At 38.2% G+C, this 17,013-nt stretch overlaps 1 protein-coding gene across 4 annotated transcripts in view; it reads left to right on the top strand.

The window, feature by feature from the left end:
- Nucleotides 1-763: 763 nt before the first annotated feature.
- The window catches only part of Pnpla8 (patatin-like phospholipase domain containing 8), a 61,932-nt gene continuing 45,682 nt past the window's right edge, over nt 764-17,013 (top strand). The window contains exon 1 of one of the 4 annotated variants that reach the window (XM_063261902.1): nt 764-915. The gene's annotated coding sequence lies outside the window, so the exon portion shown is untranslated. Of the gene's footprint in view, nt 916-995; nt 4,539-17,013 lie in introns of those variants that run through there. The other 3 variants (XM_063261903.1, NM_001108020.2, XM_063261901.1) reach the window with 3 other exon arrangements.

A 17,013-nucleotide genomic window follows, 5' to 3' on the forward strand; every position in this document is an offset into this window, starting at 1 on the left:
AGATATTTTAATATCAGTAAATTAATAGTTAAACAACATCAAGAACTAACTTTTGGAGTACATATTTGAACTGCTGGGTAGCTATTTAACAGCTAATGCACTGCTAGGGTTTACAATCATTTTCACTCTGCTACCATTGAAGGTGAACACTGAGGACTTAATCTGATGGTTTAGTTAACTAGTTAACACTAGACCTGTGGCAGGTTGTAGTTTGCCTCCCTGGTACACAAAAATTATTAGAATCTCAAAGTGTTGATTACAGGATCATCAGAGGGGTAGTACATGCTAACTTCCACAGGATGGTATATGCAAAAAACAAAAAAAGCTTTTAAGTTGACAGACCCCGTAGCTGTGCTAGAAACAGAGAAAGAGGAGGTATCACCACTGCAGGAACACAGGGTCTAGCTAGGCTACCCATATTCAGGCTGCTATTAAAGCGGTTCCCAGGAACCTGGGCAACACAGATCACGCGCAGAGCCTTCTGGCACGCTCAGCTCTGTTAAAACAGAGATGGTAATCGGCAAGCAAATAACCAGGGACTCTACTGTGAGACAGCACTGAGATTAAAAGCCATTAATCTCCGCCTAACCGTCACAACAGACCATAAAATATATAGCTTGCCCACTCCGAAGTCGTGCTTCTCCCAAACACTCAGCTCCAACAAGCTCCCCGCCCCCTCACCCTCAGCCACGCCCTATTGTGCACGCCTAGGAGGGCCGAAGGCAGAAAAACTGGACCTAGAGAGCATGCGTCACTTCCGCTGGGGGCGGGGCGTAGCGGAGGGTGAGGCTGTAGCGCCAGTGTTTGGGGTCCGGGCGCCGCAGCTGCTAGAAGGCCGGGCAGGCTGATGCGGACATCATCGCAGGCGGAAGGCAAGGGGCGGCCGCGGCGCCCGTGACTGTTGCCTACGTCCAGGTGAGTGGCCGAAAGCCGGCGGGATGGCAGGTGACCTCCGCGGTGCGGGCGCTCCGCCGGGCTGTCCCGCGGGCATTTCGGAGGCCCGGTGCGCAGGCCTCCGGGTCCTGGCGGGCGCTGAGCCCCGCTGTCCCCGTACCGCGGGCGTAGCAGCCGAGGTGTTTTGGTTGGTTGCGTCCCGCCCCCTCCGGTGATCCCGCCCAGCCCCTCTCTGCCGTGGCCCGTCGGGTCCTGAATGGGGTGTTCTCTGGCAGTTCACCGGAGTCGTTTTACTTCGTCCTTGACTAGGCAGTGTGCGTCTTGTATTTTGGTGGCTGAATATTTTTACTTGTCGGCGACTTTTTCCTTCCCGTCCGCAAATGATCCTATCCCAGAGCGCTGTTGCTTAAACAGAATCAGATGTGCGTGGCTTTTAAAAGATGAAGAAACTGTATGAGTCAGCAGGTTGCAGAACCTCTTATCAGTGCCATTTCTGTCATGATGGTGGGGACGTTGGGGGGGCGGGGATACGACTAGTTTCCCCACCCAGTACAGCAATAACTTTAAAGTGACAATATTTTAGGACATAAGCGGCTATCCTAGAATACGTTTAAAATTGCCATTTTCATTTCCAAGAACAGTTGTATTCTGGGGCCGAATTCCTGATTGTCAAAAATATATTTCAGGGTGTCAAGGTGAAGGAAATGTGAAGAATGTTTTAAAAATGTGAGGATTTTTATAAAAGTATATTAGACTGAATTATAAAGCTTATGTTTTAGTGAAGCAGTCAGTTGTACCAAATTCCATATAGCTATTTTGTGAAATTCGGTATGCATATCAGATGAATCTCCAGTATAAAGACCTCGCTTCATAGTTTTTGCTAATAGTTCTATTTTCTATCTTGTTTTGTATTTCTCCATCTAATTTTAAAATCTTGTTAGCAATGGCCCTCTTCGTTAATGATGTCAGATTAATGAAAGACCAGCTTCACTAGTTTATATTAATACATCCAGACTTTCACATGCAGAATTGATACAGGAACAGTCTGTACTTGGAGTTGTTTTTCTTAGTCAGTAAAGACAGGATTTGTTGCTTCATTTGAGGAACCTACGCTTGTACAAAGGTCAGAGCTAGACTTGTTTCATCTCAGTTCCCACTCACTCCCAATCTCTTGTATTTTATTCTGTTTAGTATCCTTTGCTTTTAAAAGGATACTTTCTTTCAATGCTTTCTGGTTTGCTTGAGTGCTTTTCTTACTGTTACTAACTTTGGGTAACACTCAAAGCTCTATCCACATTGTTCTCAAAACAAGTTTTACTTTTTGAACCAAAGTCATACTAATAAGCTCATGGTTATCTTGAAATGTCAAGGAAAATACAAGGTGTATTTATTTGTAGCTGAGCATTTAAAAAAAAAAAAAAAAGGAGCCTATTTTTGTTAGGTCCTGTGCATCCAAATACTGTAGGCCATCCTTGGGTAACCACTTGGCCTTAAGGGTTCAGTTGTTATTGTGCTGACTATATCATACATAAATGCAGTCTCTGTATTTCTATTTCAGTGTCCTGTCATTACTGCATTCTGTAAATGCAAAAGAAAATCCAGTTTATGTAAACTGTCCCCTTTCCAGGTCTTTCTTTCATACTGACAAGTGGCATTTTCCCTCTGTGTCTGACTTGAAAACTTAAAAGAGTTTTCTTGACATCTTCTTCTCATCCCATTTATGCTTGTCACCAAGTCCTGTTTTTTTACATTTATTTTTATCTTTAATATGTGTATGTGTCGGTAGTTAATGCAGACATGAGTGCAAGTGCCTGCAGAAACCAAAAGAAGGTGTCGGATCTCCCGGGACATGCAGACAGTTGTGAGCTGGCTGCTGTAAGCAGCGTAATACGGGTTCTGGGAACCAAGCTCCAGTCCCTGGAAGAAGAGCACACGCTCTTAACCACTAAACCATCTCCAGCCCCATCTCTTTCTCTTGTAATTTTCTTCTTCTCTTTTCAAAATGTAATTCTCAGTAGATCCCACTCCTGCATTCTTGCACTGTTATTGTATTCAGACCCTCATTGCCTTGTTGGCTGCATTATTGCAATTTTAAATGACATACTCTGCATGTTCATTCTGTCCGTAACTGGGACGACACCTAGCATTTCCCTCAGTCTCTCAATGTCTGTTAAAATTCCACTCCTTTCCCTAGCATAGAACTTAGTCTCCCTTTCTGCTTACACACCTCTAGTCCTTCTAGCTCTTTCCCCAGTTTACAGCACTCTTCACCTTTTCATTCTTTTTCCTACTTTTGCCGTAACTTTTGTTGTGGTTGACTTTCCTCTCAAAACATTTTCAGTGCATTTTCTAATGCTGGCATTTGTTTAGTAGAAGTAAAGCTTGTTGCTCATTTCTCTGTTAAGTAGTTGTTGCTTGATGGTGGTGGTTTCTGATAGCTATAATTAGAATCTCTCATTTTGTTTGCAAAATTATTTTTCTGTAATGTTTTCCATTTTGGGGGCTTTATATTCTGTGTATTGATGCCAAATTGATAGGTATATAATGTCTCAGGGATTGGTTCTTTCCACTATGAGTTTCTGGGATTGAATTGTCTAGTTTGCATGGCAAGTACTTTTACCAGGTGAGCAAGATCACTGGCCCTAAATGATTGTGTCTTTTTGGAAGGAACCAATGTAGACTGTATCAGCATAGTCTAGACTTGGATTGCTTTCTCTTCTGCCTCAGTCTTGGACTGATCTAGTGAATCATCTATGCTTTCAACCAGCTTATTCTATCACCAAAATGTTGCTTACTTTTTCTTCTGCCTAGAATATTTTATCAAGATTTTCACAAGACTTCATTTCCTCAGTTCTCTCAGAGCCACTAAAATGCTGAAGTATCAGTTCTTCTGACTGTCCCATCTAATTAGTATTCTTTGTACCCTTCCTTTTCTACTTTAATTCATGACACTATTAGGAGTACAAATAATTAATATATATCTTTTTGCTAATATTGTTCTTGATTCACAAGACTGCCTGATATTGAGTAAGGTCATCCTCTTGCTGTTAAGTTCCCTTTTTTATCCCATGCAAAGGTGTTTCCCTTAAATCTAATATCGAAGGCTTTTATTTTTATTTTTCACTATTTAGGATATCATCATTCCCAAACTTCTCTCAATCCTTATCAGTACATTATAGGTATGTTTCAGAACTAGTATGTAGCCAGGAGTATTAATTTTTAACATTTCAGAATTCTATACTCTTTATTAATTAATTTTTCTTTTTGCCTCTAGTATTTTTATTCTCCTGTTATCTTTGGATATTTAGCCTTAATTTTGTGCTACTTCTAAAGCTGGTTGCACATTTTCCTATTGGCTGTATGTGCAGATCTCTCTAGGTGATAGTTCATTCCATGGCATGTTTTGTAATCTTTCTGAGTTAATGTTCAGTGGTGGTTGCCCATTGCCCAACATTAGACAATGACATTGCCTTGGAGTTTTAGTTGTCTCTTCTGGAATTCCACATAATTAACTAACTCAGACCAGTCTTCATTTGCATAGAACACTAGTGCTATGTGGTAATAAGACGTAGATGCTGATCTTCAGCGCAGCTTTTGTTCATGCTGGTTTATGTAGATGAAACCCCAGGCTTTCTGCATGCTAGGTAAGTAAGTATTTTGCCAATTGAACTACATTCCCAGTCCCACAGCATGAGTTCTTATCTACATGTACTTTATCAAGTATTTCTGTGTGGTGGAAGTTGCCGGTTTTATGCTAACTAAACAGAATCACATTCACTGCAAGTCCTGAGAAACTCAGAAGAGCCAGGAAGGCAGACAGGCTTGTATCCTTCTGTCTTTCCTCTGTATAGGTGAGTGTATTAAAATAATGCACCAACTAAGTATAGATAGGATTTTAGTTGAGACTTTTCCTCCCTTTGCACAGAGTTTGCAAAACTTTTGTTTTGATTTTCTCAGTGTAATTCTCTACTGCCTCCTTACATAAGCTACATCCTGAGTAAACCTGCATTGGACTTTTTGTGCTTTGTTGCATGCTTTGGGGTGTGTGTGTGTGTGTGTGTGTGTGTGTGTGTGTGTGTACATTATTTAGAATTCTCTCCTCATCTTTACATGTGAGTTTCTTTTTTTTTTTTTTTTAAAGATTTATTTATTTATTATATATAAGTACACTGTAGCTGTCTTCAGACACACCAGAAGAGGGCATAGGATCTCTTTACAGATGGTTGTGAGCCACCATGTGGTTGCTGGGAATTGAACTCATGACCTCTGGAAGAGCAGTCGGGTGCTCTTAACTGCTGAGCCATCTCTCCAGCCCCCGTGAGTTTCTTTTTAATTTGCAATTTTAATTGCATGTGCATGTGTGCATGTGTGTATGCGATACAAGAGGTCTTGCCCTGTAGCACAGGCTGGTCTCACACTTACCTTCTTCTTCCCTTGTCTCGTGTGTTATGATTACAGGCATACGCCACTATGCTCAGTATTTTTACTGTTTTAACCAGGCATTTGAGATTATTCCATGGTTCCCTTTCCTAGCATGTTTTTCAAAGATTTAAAAGAATACATTTATTTATTTATTGTGTGTGTGCATGCAATAGCACATGGAAATCAGAGGACAACATCATGAGTCAACTCTCTCCCACCACATAGGTTCTGGAGAATCAAACTAAAGTCATCAGGTTTGGCAGCAAGTGCCATTATCTACTTAGTCATCTCACCAACCCTCAGCCATATCTTAAGGAAAAAAAATATTTATGGTTGCTCTTAGAGTTTTCAGTATACAGTTGTAGCTAATCTAAATGCAGTTTGAAATAACACTATGTGGTAACATGTGTAATGTACAATAACAGAGTATTGTATTGTATTGTAATATAACCCTAATTTTTTCCTTTTTTTCCTTATATCATCATCATTCATTTCACCAGTATATGAGGATTGAGCCACTTTTTAAAGTCCATATTAATTGTGTAAAGTTGGACTTTTTATTGTGACATTCTCATGAGTTTATATAACCCTTCATCATCCCTCCCATGGCTCCTGTCTTAGGATCCTCTCTCCCCCCACCCCCCGCCTTGCCCTGATCCCCGGTCTTTTTTGTAATAGTTTCTTCTCCTTTACTCTTATGCCACAGTACTCTGGCCACCCAGACTTTACCATGAGAGAAACCAGTGATACTTTTCTGAGACTACATTATTTTGCTTAACATGGCATCAACCAGTTCCATGTATTTTCCATCAAACAACCTTACTCTGTTTTGCTTTATGAATAAATAACACTGCATCGTGTGTCTGTATTCTACATCATACCTGGGCTGCTTTCCATACCTTAGGTATTGTAAATAAGAAAAGCAGAATAGAAAACCATGGAAAGGCAAGGCAGCTTCTAACTGGATTTTGAAGAGATTACTTATATTTTCTTTCAGTGATTTCCAATTCTCAGTACGTTAAGGTCTTTGATTCTATTTTGAGTTGAGTTTTATGTTCAAGTTTCAAGGTTTTTTTTTTTAAGAACTCTCTTTTTTTTTTTAATGGGCATGAATGTTTTGTCTAAATGTACGTCTGTGTGAAGATGCTATATCCCCTGAAACTGGGCTTACAGATAGCTGTGAGTTGCCATGTAAGTGCTGGGATTTGAATCCTGGTCCTCTGGAAAAACAACCAGTGCTCTTAACTGCTGAGCCATCTCTCTAACCCACAAGTTTATTTATATATATATATATATATCCAGCCTTTAAAATACATGAATTTATTTATTTGTTTGTTTGTTTATTTACTTACTTAGTTGTGTGGGAGGGTTGGTACACATGTAGTGGTCAACAGAGTTTGTTGAAGTTTTTTCTTCCATTCTACCACGTGAGTTCAGGGGATTGAACTCATATTATTATGGTTGGTAGCAAGTGCCTTTGCTCACTGAGCCATCTCATTGGCCCTAATATCCAGACTTTCAACATGTATTTTTGGCCCCTTTCTTGAGAATCAGATGCATGGGTTCATTTCTTAATACTTTTTCCTGTTCCATCTATTCTTCAGTCTGTTTTATGCTAATATTATGTTTTTGTTACAGCTCTAGGGCTCATCTTAGAATCAAATACTGTTATGTCTCCAATATTGTTCCATTTGCCCAGAATTACCTTGGCCCAGGATTACTATTTTGAATTTTAGGATTATTTTTCTACTTACATAAAGAATATTATTGATATTTTGGTGGGGATACATTGAATATGTATATGGCTTTTAGTAATATGGGCATTTTAGTTATTGATTCTGCTACTTTATGGCCTTAACAGTGTTTAAATTTTTTCTTCAGTATTTTATTTTTTTCACAGTAGGGGTCTATTATATGCTTTGGTTTACTTCTAGGTATTTGTAGTTGGTGGCTGTTGTGATTGGAATTAATCTCCTTTTTTTTTCTTTTCTTTTCTTTTCTTTTGCTTTTTTTTTTTATTGTCTTAGCAAGTTTATTATCGGTGCATAGAAAAGCTACTAATTACTGGTACAAGTTTATAAACCTATCTGCCAGGGAAGCTGAGAGACTTAAAAGCTTAAGCCTAGCATGACTACAGAGTTGGTTCCAAGTCACCCTGTACAATTTAATGGGACCCTATCAAAATAAAGTAAAAACAACTCGGACCTAAATCTCAATGGTCAAGAGCTTGCTTAGCATGCAAGAAACCCTAGATTCAATATCCAGTACTAAGAGAAAGGTGGGGGAGGGAAGACTGAAGAATAGAGGAGGGTAAGGTGAAGGAGAGTGGAGGCAGGCAAGCTTCTGATCTTTGTAAGTTCATTTCGTATCCCAGTACTTTGTTGCATTTATCTTATCAGATCTAAGAGTTTTCCGGTTGATGATTTGAAGTTCATCTAAGCATAAGATCATGTCATGTATTAACAATGGTAATTTGGCTTTTCATTTTTCTTTTTATTTCTTAAACTTATCTCATTGTGCTAAGATTTCAAATAACATACTAAGTCAGAGAGGTGAGGATGACTATCCTTCTCTCATTACAAATTCTAGAGGGAATGCTTTTAGTTTTCCCCTATTCAGGATGATGTTGGCTATGCATTTGTGTTGGGTAAACTTTATTATATTGAGGTTTAATCTTTCCATTTTTAGTTTCTTCCAGACTTTTCTCATGAAGGGATAATTGAATTTTGTCAAAGGCTGACTTTGTGTGTGTGTGTGTGTGTGTGTGTGTGTGTGTGTGTGTGTGTGAGAGAGAGAGAGAGAGAGAGAGAGAGAGAGAGTGATGATGATGATAATGATTGTGTGAATTGTTCCCGAGTTTATGCTCTATTACATTTACTAATTTGTCTGTGTTGAGCCATCTTTGCGTCCTTGAAGTGAAGCTAGCATGATCTGATATGTGATCTGATATGTGATCTGATATGTGATCTGATATATGATCTGATATATGATCTGATATATGTTCTGTTTAATGCATTGCTGAAGTTGGTTCATGGGTATTTTACTGAAGTTTTTTGCCAAGAATACTGGTCTATATTTTCCCTTTTGTTCTGTCTAGATTTGGTTGTGGTATCAAAGTGCTGCTGGCTTTATAGAATAATTTTGGAAGGTTCTTCCTTTTCTATTTTGTGTGCTATTTTGATGGAGCTTGTGTTGGTATGGTAGATTTGACCATGAACCTGTCCAGTTCTCAGCTATTTTTGTTTGATAAAAATTTTAATACAGCTTTGGTCTCATTGTTTCTTACTGACCTGTTTAGGTTTTTCTCCTTTTTTTTTTTTCTGGTATTTTCTTGATTTAGTTTTTGTAAGCCATTAGTATCTAGAAATGTATCCATTTCATTTAGATTTTCTTATTGATTGCAATATGATTTTTAAAAATATTACTTAGTGATTTTCTGGATTTTAGTGGGGTCTGTTATAATAGGGGTATTACATGGGAAGTATTTTATGCCTCTGGTTTTATTAACCCTCATATTCTTTGTCTTTTGGTTACTTTGACTGAATCCTTATCAGCTCTGTTTTCTCTTCCATGGACCAATTCTTATTTCATTGATTCTCTCTGTTCTTTCTGTTGCTGTTTTGTTGATTTCAGTTCTGTTCTTTATTATTGTTCCCTGTAATTTTGATGGTGGCATCTTGCTTTTCTAAGATCTTGAGGTATATTACTGAGTTATTTGTTATTGCTCTGATTTGTAAATGTGGGCATTCATAGGTATTCACTTCACTCTATATTCTACATGTTATGGTAAGTTGAGTTTTCATTTTCATTTTCATTTGATTATATGAATTGATTCTCCCACCTTCTTTGAAGACCCACTAATAATTGAAAAGTACCCATATTTTTTCTAATACCCATATTTTTTCCTTTAGTTTTTCTTGCTGTTTATTTCTAGGTTTCTTCCATTATGATCTAATAAGAATTTTTAACAATTGGCTAGGATTTGCTTTGTGGTCTAAAATATGGCCTGTTTTAAAGGAAATTCCTTGAGTTACTGAGAAGAATGCATTTTTTCCATAGCTGTGGATGAATATTCTTCAGAGCTATTAAACTCATTTGATCTCTATGTTAAAGTTTAACTTGAAGCTTCTTTATAAATTATGAGGTCAATTCTGAAGTATTCTGAGAAAGATATTAAAGTCATTTGCATTATCGTATCAGAACCTATCTGTGAGGTTATGACCATTAGTGTCCATACGTTTTTATGAAGTTGAGTATACCAAGGTTGGTACATACATATACTTATTACATGTTATTAATGGATTAACCCCTTTTATGGAGTGACCTTCTTTATATTTTTGGACTAATTTTTTGACATGAAGCCTTCCTTGACAGTTAAGAACTAGCTTCACCTGCTTGCGTAAATGCCATTTGCTTGAATATTATTTTCCATCCATCTTTGTCTCCAGCATTGAAAGAAATTTCTTACAGAGAACAAACACTTTTGTTTTGCTTTAAGTTAGAAAATCTTGTTTTGTTTTGTTTTAGAGCAGTGGTTCTCAACCTTTCTAATGGTTCATAGCAGTGGAGGGTGGGGAACTGGGGGTAGCCACTAGAAAGTCCTAAGGATGACATTAGCCAAAATACTCAATAAAGGGGAGATAGAACACGGCCCCCAGTTAAGGGGTGGGGCCACCCATCTATCTACAAAATTTTAACCCAGAATTGTTCCTGTCTAAAGGAAATGCAGAGACAAAAAAAATGGAACAGAGACTGAAGACCACTAGAAACCACCCTACCCAGGGATTCATCCCATCTGCAGACATCAAACCTGGTCACTATTGCTGGTGCTAAGAAGTACTTGCTGATAGGAGCCTTTATGGCTGTTCCCTGAGAGGTTCTGCTAGCACCTGACCAATACAGATGTAGATACTCACAGCCAAGCACTGGACTGAGCCCAGAGACCCCAGTGGAAGAGCTAGGGGAAGGACTGAAGGAGGTGAAGGGTATTGCAACCCCATGGGAAGAACAACAGTATCACCTAACCAGATCCCCCAGTGCTCCCAGGGATTAAACCACCAACCAAAGAGTCTACATGGCTCCAACTGCATATGTAGCTGAGGATGGCCTTAAGTGGCATAAATGGGAGGGGAGGCCCTTGGTCCTGGGAAGGCTCAATGCCCCAGTGTAGGGGGATGGTACAGGGATGAGGTGGGAGAGGGTGGGTGGGTGGAGGAGCCCCTCATAAAGGCAGAGGGGAGAGGAGGATAGGATAGAGGCCTGCAGAGGAGAAACCGGGAAGGGGGACATTTGAAATGTAAATAAATAAAATAACCAAAAAAAAATTATAGTTCCTCATGTGATGATCCCCAGCTATAAAATTATTATTATTATTATTATTATTATTATTATTATTTATTTTACAATTTACTTTTATTTCATGTGCTTTGGTGTTTTGCCTGCATGTATGTTTGTGTGAAAGTGTCAGATCATCTAAAACTTCTGGAGTTACAGGCAGTTATAAACTGCCATGTAGGTGCTGGGAATTGAACCCCGGGTCCTCTGGAAGAACAGCCAGTGTCTGTTCTTGACCACTGGGCCTTCACTCCAGTCTCCATAAAATTATTTTGTTACTACTTCATAACTGTAATTTTGCAACTGTTGTGAATTATAATGTAAATATCTATGTTTTGCAATGGTCTTTTGGTGATCATGACCCACAGGTGGAGAACCTGTTTTGAAGACTTGGTTTTATGTAGTCCTGGTTTTCCTGAACTCCCTGTGTAGCTAAGGATGACTTAAAACATCTGATCCTCATGCTTTCACCTCCCAAGGACTGGGGTTACAGATATGCACTGTTATGCCCAGGTTTTGCAGCTCTAGGGATTGAACCTATGACTTTATTCATGTTAGGCAAGCAGTTTATCACCTGAGTTTCAGTCCTGGTGTCTTAGTTTTTGTTATTATTATTATTACTACTACTACTACTACTACAAATACTACTATGAGTTAAGACAATCTATATTATATTTGGGGTTTTTAAAAAATAACTTATTGTATTTATTTTTGACAATGTCATTGGTGTATGAAGTATACTCTGATTATTGTAACTTCCTACTCTCTTGCTAAACTTCCTCCCAGTCTTGTTATACCGTCTATACACATAAGGCCCTTTCTCACATACACACACTTGGAGAAACCCAGTGAGTTCATAGATTTACAACTATCTTTTGAAACCAGATGGGCTCCTCAGTATGTACACAACTGAAGATAAGGACTGCTTCTCTCTAATCCATAAATCGCCAGTGATTCAGCAGGGATGAGTAAGTTCCTCCCTTATCTGTGATTGACCATTGATAAATTTAATCTTGTCAGTCAGCCATAGTTATTGTGAGGTCGTGACTGTTGGCTGCACTCTGTACAAAAGACAACATTTTCTAGTCCTCCTCCCTACTGTTTGGCTCAAAACTCTTTCTAGCTCTTCTGAGATGATCCCCGAAACTAAGAATAAGTAGTACAAAAGTCTTGTATAGGGGTAAGTACTCAAGCTGTCACATTCTCAGCACCCTTGTTCATTGCACTATTCTTTGTACTGTTTTCTGCACTGTTTATGGCAAAGAGAAGCTGCTCTGATTAAGGCTGGGAAGCTCTTAATATAAAATGTTTTCAGAATTTCTAATGAATATACCAATGTTCTGGGCCCAACTTGCAATCACTGGTCGTAATAGCAACTCTGCTATACACTTTATATTTATTCTCTTCCTCCCAGGAAAGTAGCAATTTGCCAGGTCCCTCAGTTATTCAAAGGAACAAATATATTTGCATGCATAATTGGAGTTGCATGCTTAAACATTTAAAAATTTTGACTCTTTATGTTTGCCTCCCATATGTGATCCTGTTATCCTAGCTAGCTCCCACTGGGATGTAACATTCTGTAATTCTCAAACTGTTCTGAAAACAAGGAAAGAAAATGTATAAGACAACTTAAAAAAAAGAAAAACAATAATCCAAGTAAGAATTTTATAGCTTTACAATGTGAACATGTGTTTGTTAGGTTGTCATAAGTGTAGTTTGGAATCAGTTCTCCTTTAACAGATTCATAAATTTGTTTAGTATGTTGCTTTGATTCATAACATTAAGGTAGGATTTTTGTATTGTCAGATTTTCATCCTAAAGTATGTCACTTTTATTTGTAATATTAAGAGAGGATTTTTGTCTGTTGTAAAATAAGATATTTATTGTAAATAAAAACCTAAAAGAAGAAAGTATATTACCAAAAAAGTTTGAAAAGCTAAAACTTAAAAGATATTCTACATTCACTATATTTATTTATATATTATTTAAAGCTCTTCAGGTAAGTATTAAATACACTATTATAAAATTAAAACAACTTTCAGGCTAATGATACGTCTCAGTGGGTAAAGCACTTGCCCCTATCTTGGTTATGTGAGCTTCGTCTCCAGGAAAGCTGTAATGGGAGGAGAGAACCAACTCTTGGAGGTTGTCCTCTGACTTACACACACTAAACTAATTAACATTTTTAAACTTTTAACTTTTTAAGTTAAAAAACAACTTTAGTTTACTAAAAATGTCATAGAAAACAATAATTGCATGTTTTTTCCCTTTACTAAACAGGATATTTAAATCGAACAATTATATTTTATCCAAATGACTCTGATAAAAGGTTATAGTGGTGTGTTAGTGCTAGTCTGTTAATCTGTATATTTTCCCAGTGTATTAAAACTTTCCCTTGCTGGGAAATCACATCCTTAGTAGGAAGAAAAATTCTGTAAGGAAGAATTCTACCTACTTGAGGCCTTCCTGTTAAAGTACATAATGATTGTGAAATTCAGTTTAGTAAACAAATATCTAAATCTGTTTACAAAACTTGACCTATTTTACAACATTTTAGTGTGTTTATTATTCAGTCTTTTGGATTAGTTGCACTAACAAATGGCTCTATAGAAATTTTAATTGTCAGAATTGACTAAAGCTTTTGATTTCCCTAGCCAAAGATACTAATTTCAGTCTAAGATGTATACCTTTTGGAAAATATTAGTTTTCTTCTTATGAAAAGAAAGACTGCATGAATCATCTTTGCTGAGGAGAAGTATACATTATTACAAGGAACTTTTAAGTATATATTTAAAATTTCAAAAGTTTAGTTTTTCCAAGTGAGCTGCCAAAATACAAAGAACTAAATGAAAGTGGGCTAAAACCAGGCTGTTTAGTAAATTTAAAAAGGTACAACATGATTCCTTTTGGTCTGGGTACAAAAGACTTGGGGCTGGAAAGATTGGTCAGTGGATAAGAACTTTTTGTATTTACTTCTTTAGACCTTGTCTGAGATACTTAGCATTCCCTTAGTATATTTTTCTGAATAAAAACAAACAAAAAAGTAGTGCTACTCCTGGCTATAGCAAAACTAAATGAGGGTGCTGCCGCTATGTCCTCTCAGTGATCATGGTTTCTGAAAACTGTTTGCTTGCCCAGATATTTTACTTCTTTAAACCAGGCCTTCATGTTTAAAGTTTCATTCTAAACTACTTTCATTAAAGAATCCTCTTTTCTATCATGTTTCAGCATTTTTTAAATTGACAAGGTCTTATTTTAGATATTCCAAAAGAAAGAATGGCTCAGCAATGAAAGGCACTTATTGGTCTTGCAGATGACCTGGGATGAGTTCCTAGAAATCAAGGGCTGGCTAATGGCCATCAGTAACTCCAATTCCAGGGGATCTAATGCCCTTTTCTAATCTAAACTTGTTGAGCACCAGGAATTCAGATGTTGTATATGCATATATGAAGGGAAAACTCACATACACATCAAATAAATAAGAAAGCAAAAATAAAAAATATGCTATATTTGGAGGCCACCTCTTTAAAATTCAGAATTGTAAAGCCTTAATAACAAAACTTCTTGGTAAGAAGGGAAACAAATACTGATGCCAGCCAATTGGATCTGCTTAAAAGGTTCTGGGAAACTTTTAATAGTTAGATGTAGTGACTTTGACTATTGGCTCCTATTTATTATGAATACCTGATTAGAATTTCAGGAAAGTAAATAGTTAGAATATGCAGATCCAGGTCTGTTGTAGAGTTTTTATGACACCATTGGGCGGAAAGGGTTTCTTTGGCTTACTCCCATTTATTTCACTGTTGATCATCAAAAGAAGTCAGGATGAAAACTCAAACAGGGCAGGAACCTGGAGGCAGGAGCTGATGTAGGGAGAGAGGGGTGCTGCTTACTAGCTTGCTCAGCCTGCTTTCTTATAGAACCCAAGACCATCAGTCCAGGGCATGGCACCATCCACAATGGACTGGGTCCTCTTCCATCAGTAGTAAGAAAATGCCCTACAGGCTTGCTTACAACCCAGTCTTATGGAAGCTCTCCTCGTCTCATCCCTTTCCTTCCTCTTCCTTCCCCTCCCCCTCCCTTCACTTTATGGTCATGGACTCAAACCCTCTGAAACTATAAACCCTAAATGAAGTTCTGTAAGTTTCCTTAGACATAGTATAGTGTCTCATCACAGCAATAGAAAAGCAAGACGAACGTTAATGTCAGGGAGTGGGATATTGCTGACAGGCCTGACCATACTTTTTTTAGTGGGGAATGGGGGATAATTTGGGAATTTGGATTAGGAAAACAGTTGCAGGCTGTAAGCAGGTACTTAACAGATCATCCTAATTTGCAAGACCCTACTGTTAAGAGCAATGCAGACTATGGAGGTTCAGCTCAAGGAGTTTCAAAAGAAAATAATATTAGCAACTGACCTTTAGAGCATTCTTGTGATATTCTGACAAAACAATTGTTTGCTTTCTACTCTTGCCCTAATTTTTTTTTTCTGATGAAAAATTGACAAACAGTAGATTCATTTCCTTGGTAGAGATGTCACGACTGCCTAAAATACTAGTTTTGTCACTTGATTACTTGTAATCATTCTTTCGAGAGTCTGTAACGAAAAAGAGCAAGCAGGGCAAAAAGGAATAGAAAAGACACATTTTGAAGTGAAAATGAGCACCAGGAAGTTTAATGCTATAGCCAAGCCTTGTGCTGAAAGAGATGAAAAGTTAAAGGCTTGTTCCAAAATGGAATAAAGGAAGGGATGCTCTTAGACAAGATGCCATCCAACTATGTTTCCAACTTGTAGAAAGGAAATACATGACAAGTATAATCTGTCTTTAAAAAGCAGCTACAGTGGGAATCTTATGCAAATGTGATTGAGAACCAGGCCTCATCCCATGTAGGCAGTCAAACTTGTAGTGTCATCCAAGTAGTTTGGGCTTTAGAGCCATGAAGGACACATGGGGAAAGAGGAGTAAAGGGTTTGTGGAACCTTTCTCCATGCTTAAGGCCGGGCAGCCTGTGACAGGGCAGGGTCTGCAAGACAAGCTCAGGAGGGCAAGAGGCCCTGGGAGGCAAATGTGTGGAAGTATAACTGAGATCGCATTAAAGACACCAGGATGTTGGAGATGCTGGAGTCATGAGGCATATGCCAAGGAGAGCAATAGACTGAGTAGGACCAGCCCAAGACAGAGATGTGTTGCAGTCAACTAAGCTGGAAGGGAAGAACCATCAGATTTGGAGTTTGTCCTGCTGGTTTTGGTCTTGCTTTGGTTCCGTATTTCCCTTTTGAAATAATAATGTATATTCAATACTACTGTATGTTGGAAGTATATATAATTTGCTTTTTACTTTTGCTTTTATCGGGCTTACAATTAAGAGATTGCCTTGATTTTCAGAAGTGATTTTGGACTTTTAAATTGTGTTGAGACTGAAAGATTATTGAAACCTTTAAAGTTGGACTAAATTCGTTTCACATTATGATATGACCATAAGCCTTTGGAGGTTTGGCAGGGGGTTGAATATTCTAATTTGAATGATAATGGGATACTACATTGGCTCACATGTTTGACTATTTAATCCCTAGTTTGTGGAACCTTTTGGGAATGATTAAGAAGTGTGGCTTTGTTGGAGGAAGTGTGCCACCTGTGAGAAGCTTTGAGGTTTAAAAGGCCTTCCTATTCCCAGTTGGCTTTCTCTGCCTCCTACTTACTTATGATGTAAGCTTATGGTGATTTGAAGGAAAATTGCCACTGTAGGCTTATATGTTTGAATGTTTGGTTCTCAGTTAGTGAAACTGTTTGGAGAGGATTAGAAGGTGTGGGCTTGTTAAAAGGGTGTCACTAGGGTGTCCACTTTGAGGTTTCAGAAGCCCTTACTAGGCCCAGTGTGTCCCTGTCCTCCCCCCGCACCCCCTATGACACACACACACACACACACACACACACACACACACACTCCCCACCTTGATGATCATGAACTAACTTTCTGAAACTGTAAGCACGTTCCTAATCAAATGACTAATTTTATAAGTTGCTATTGCCTTGATCAATGGTGTTTTATCATGGCAGTAGTAACCCTAACTAAATCAAAATTCTTAGTTGTTCCTGACACCATGGTTGTGCTTTGCGTGGACTGCTAAATAACCCTCTGAAACTGTGATCTCTAAATTAAACACTTTCTTTGATAAGTTGCCATGGTTATAGGTTCTTCCCACAGCAATAGATGAGTCCAAATATTCTAAGATAGGAGCAACTGAAACGTCGTTTTACCTTCCTTACACGTCTCATCTTCCTGTGGCTCCCCATTGCCATCCAGGTTCCATTACCTTGATTTATGACTATCTTTGCTCCATAACTAGTAAAAATCTTATAT

The sequence above is a fragment of the Rattus norvegicus genome, chromosome 6, assembly GCF_036323735.1.
Source record: "Rattus norvegicus strain BN/NHsdMcwi chromosome 6, GRCr8, whole genome shotgun sequence".
NCBI classification, from domain to species: Eukaryota; Metazoa; Chordata; class Mammalia; order Rodentia; family Muridae; genus Rattus; species Rattus norvegicus.